We start from the raw sequence: 4,304 nt of genomic DNA, 5'->3' as shown, positions 1-4,304 counted from the left end.
TAGTAGAAAAGTACAACATCTAATGCAGACTTCTGTACACAAAATTGCTTTACAATTCCTTAAGGAAGAGTTCAGTCTAAGGGACCAGCCACACAGAGACTGATGAAAAGACCACTGCAGTAACACACCTGATTCAACTAACCACGGTCCAGACTGAAACCCATGATTGGTTGAATTCCAGAGCAGGTTTGATGTCATAATGACATTATTACAACAGGCCCTATGACAATGTTATAATAGCGTTACAATACTTTTGTGAACAACGTTGTCAGCTTCCTCCTTAATATAGAGAGTTAAACTCTGCCTCCAGCGGGTGGTCTTTGTGGACGGAGTCTGATTCTGGGACAGGTGATGTCACCATCTCCCAGCATCTTCCACCAAGGCAGGCGACCGGCCTGGAGCAAGGCATTGTGGGATTGCCGGGCGCGGGCGGCTACGGGGGCAGAGCGACTCCTGAACACGACACAGTCGGTTACTGTGGCGACATATGTGAGGGGGCATCTAAAGAGAAAGATGGATGAAGGGAGAGAAAGAGGAAGAGCGGAGTGGTGTGCGCGCGTGTGATACCTACTCAGCAGTAGTTCCAGGTCCGGTGTTGATCTGTGCCAGCAGGGCGTGTGTGTGAGTGTGTTCTCTCAGCTCTGCCTCTCTCCCCCTGTAGATGCTGGAGCAGCAAGGCTTGGGTCTGAGCATGGAGCTCCCTACTGCCCTCTTAGAGACACCACAGGGAGGACTACACACACAGAGACGAGACGATCCGTTACACATCACGAGAGAGAGATCCGTTACCAGACACACAGAGATCGACATTCTGGTCCCTACAAGGACAGTAAAACAGAATACACAACTTGAAGTTAATATTCAGAATCACCGGGTGCAGGGCGCAATATGTTCCTCCACCTCTCTCTTCAGCTCCGCCCTCCGACTGTCAGTCAAACCCCGAGGACCAATCCAAGGAGAGAGGGAAGGAGGGCATTCTCAGCTCTCCGCCTCTTCAGAAAGCGAAGGACCTAACAGGAGGGGACACAAAAACTGTCAAGATGAATTCAGATGCTGCTGCATGCTACATTGTTTTGATCGCTGTGTTCAGATTCTGCTTACAACAGAGGTAGTCTATTGAAGTGCATGTGAGTGGTGTTAATACTGCTCTCTGCAGGACAAACAGCAGCTCTGTGCGTGTGTGTGTGGTTTCTCCGTTGCTGGAAGTTTCGTCTCTCTCGGTGGCCTCGCCAAACCCTCTGGATCTGTATCGCAAGCCTGCCTCTCCACCTCCCCGAGGTACGTGCACCTGACCTACACACACACACACACACACACACACACCCACCACACACACACACACACCACACACCACACACACACACACACACACAAACACACACACACGAGGGGCTGTAGATGGCAGGCCTAACTAAGCGAACAAACTGGCATCACTTCCGCTCTGTCTCTGCTGTAACAGGTAGTGTGTGTGTACCTGGGGCAGCTAGTAACTGTAGTAGCTTGTAGTTGTTTCTGATGGAACTCTCTCCTTGGCTCTCTGTCTCGCTGACACACAAGCTGTAGTCTCAGCTCTCTCCTCCAGCACACAGCCTGAGCCTCTTCGCGCTCTCCTCCGTCGCGCTCCTCCCACACACACACACACACACACACACACACACACACACACACACACACACACACACACACACACACCACACACACACACACACACACACTGTCTGGAATTATTATGATCTTATTTAACCTTTATTTTGACAGGAAATCATGCTGAGACCAACGTCTCTTTTACAGATGAGCCCTGGGATTACAAAAATATACACATTAATACAAAACAGAGATACAAAACACCGATCATAGATCGATGAAAAAATGGACACACACCTGAAGCTCCTCTGCAGTGATCTGACAGCTCTGGGCAGACTCTTCACTCTCCTCCTGGTCTGATAGGATCTCCACGCTGCCTGGATGACACACGCCGCTCCACACACTCCTCTGGCCACGTCTGATAACACAGAGAGAGTGTAAGGCACGCACACACACGAACAACAACAAACACACTATATTTTACCTCTGTGTGATCAGCTGGTTTGGGACTTTCTCTGTGAGAGCAGCTTTATCAGTTGGTCCACTTCCTCATCGAAGCCCCGCCCCCTCCATTCTCGACCAATCATGCCCTCCAACCCTGCAACACACAAACCATAAAAAACATCAAGATGCTTTTGCAAGCATATAAAGTTAACCCATGAAAAAAAATATATATCGTAACCTGGAAATATGCAAACCCCACCCCCTGACCTTTGAACCTGGTGGATTAAGCTGCAGGGCGGATTCTTGTTGCCGGGCAACCAGGAGGAGCGTCCTAATTGCTGCCCCTCCCACAACAGGGTTGGATGTGTGAGCCATTCGGTACACGACGTCATCCAGAATCACAGACAAGGGGCCTTTCCCAAACCTGCATAACTCACTACAGAGAAAGAGCGGGTAATGAATTTAATTGATGTGTGTGTGTGTGTGTGGTGTGGTGTGTGTGTGGTGATATGCTACCTGTTAGCTGTCAGAAGCTGATGCCACAGTGACACACACACGGTTCCCACTCTCTCTTCCTCACTCATTAACATCCTCTCATAGTGGTCTGACTGCAGGACTAAGAGAGAGAAAAGAGGGTGCATCGTTAGTTAGGTAAGGGGTCTGTTTGGTATTGGACGTTAGATCTCACCTTGTGTGGCCAGGTGACCATGGGCTTCAGAAGCCAACACACAGAGTCCATCACCTTCCTGAAGAAACGAAACATCTCAGGCTGCCCATTCCCTACAGAGAGAGATATGATGTCAGTAGACATATTTTTGTGAGGACATTCCAAACTTCAAAAAAACGTTACGTCACTTACCGCCAAAGTCTGTTCATCAGCCGACTGGCCAATGACAGCAGGCGTCTGTGACGGACGGGAGCAGCCGCCTATGGAAGGCGCTCAGTGTCTCCGCCCAGGTCCACACCCACACAGCAGGAGCTAAAGGAGTTTGCATATGCACACAAGAAATCAATGTCAAATCACTACTACAGATATATGACCCCCACCCTCATAGATCTGCTTGCATCAATTATTATTCCATCCATCAGTCTCATCAGGCCTTGAAGTAGTATTCGGGTAGGTATTGTCCATTGGAGTGTCTAAGGTTGTTTGTTTTAGTGCAGAGTAACAGTCAACACAGATTTTGTTATTCCTTTTTGTTGTGGTTCTGTGGATCAAGATTCTAAAATCGTACCTGAGAATTTCTGCCAAACTGAGTGGCAGTTGCGTAGCCTCCTTCGACTTTGGCATAGTTCAGTTTGAGGGCGTCTCCTGCGCAGTATTGCAGTATGCCATGGCTGAACAAGGAGTTTTTGAACGCACCCAACTCTATATCATCTTGGACAGATATCCTATTCAGAATATCTTCAATGTCAGAAAATAAGGAAGGATTGTTAGTTGGGTATCAGGAATAACACACAAGTGCAAGCAAAGTAAAATAACACGTTTTTCAATGTAAAAAGGTTAGCTAACTAATTTACCTTGTAATTTTGAGAGAACTTGAGGAACCTTCTGCTCCGGCTTAATGTTTGTGCTCGCGACCAGTGCCCGTAGCCCGGCGTCTGTGTCCTTTCTAGCGAGACTCATCGCGAGTTTATTACAGTAATCTTTCGCTCCCAGATCTGAAGTATAAAAYCATATACAAAATTGACGAGCTACATTATTCTTCGAATGAAACCAGACACGATCAAGTTKAAATCTATTTTCGTGCTCTCTTGTTGCCACAAGCACTGACGGGGAAGCTTCATTTGTTTCTACAGCAACACTSCCTACGTCACTAATCTGCGACTACAGTTAGCAGGGCCCCATTCCCATTCATTCTTTACAATACTGTACATCATTTTTTTATTTTTTATTAACAAATCAATACAAAGAGTACATGGGGAACAGAAGTATTTATAAAGAATATACAAAGGACATTTGGGCTAGGGGCGGGGCTAGGGGGTACAATATCACATTACACAAGAACCTTAAGGGACATCTTACATTTATAATTCTAACAGCTTTTAAGTTGGCACTGTATTTAATAGTCTTAAAATATAGTTCAATTTCTTTTTGCAGTGTAATAAAATGTGGTGTTTTGTTTGTAAATTTACATTTTGGAATATGCAATTTGGCCAAAAGAATAATGAAATTAATTACACAAAATTGTTTCAACTTATTTCTATCGTAAGTTCTATCGTAAGAATCCAAGCAGCACGTCTCTCCATAATAGTGTAAAATCTTCATAAATTAT

General features: G+C 46.2%; 1 pseudogene; it reads right to left on the bottom strand.

Moving 5' to 3' along the window:
* On the bottom strand, window positions 1-3,866 carry LOC112077765 (IQ calmodulin-binding motif-containing protein 1-like; annotated as a pseudogene).
* Window positions 3,867-4,304: the final 438 nt, after the last annotated feature.

Source organism: Salvelinus sp. IW2-2015, unplaced genomic scaffold (genome assembly GCF_002910315.2).
Source record: "Salvelinus sp. IW2-2015 unplaced genomic scaffold, ASM291031v2 Un_scaffold4898, whole genome shotgun sequence".
In the NCBI taxonomy this organism is placed as follows: domain Eukaryota; kingdom Metazoa; phylum Chordata; class Actinopteri; order Salmoniformes; family Salmonidae; genus Salvelinus; species Salvelinus sp. IW2-2015.
Note: the sequence above shows the minus strand (reverse complement) of the source record. Positions and strands in the feature narration are given on the sequence as shown.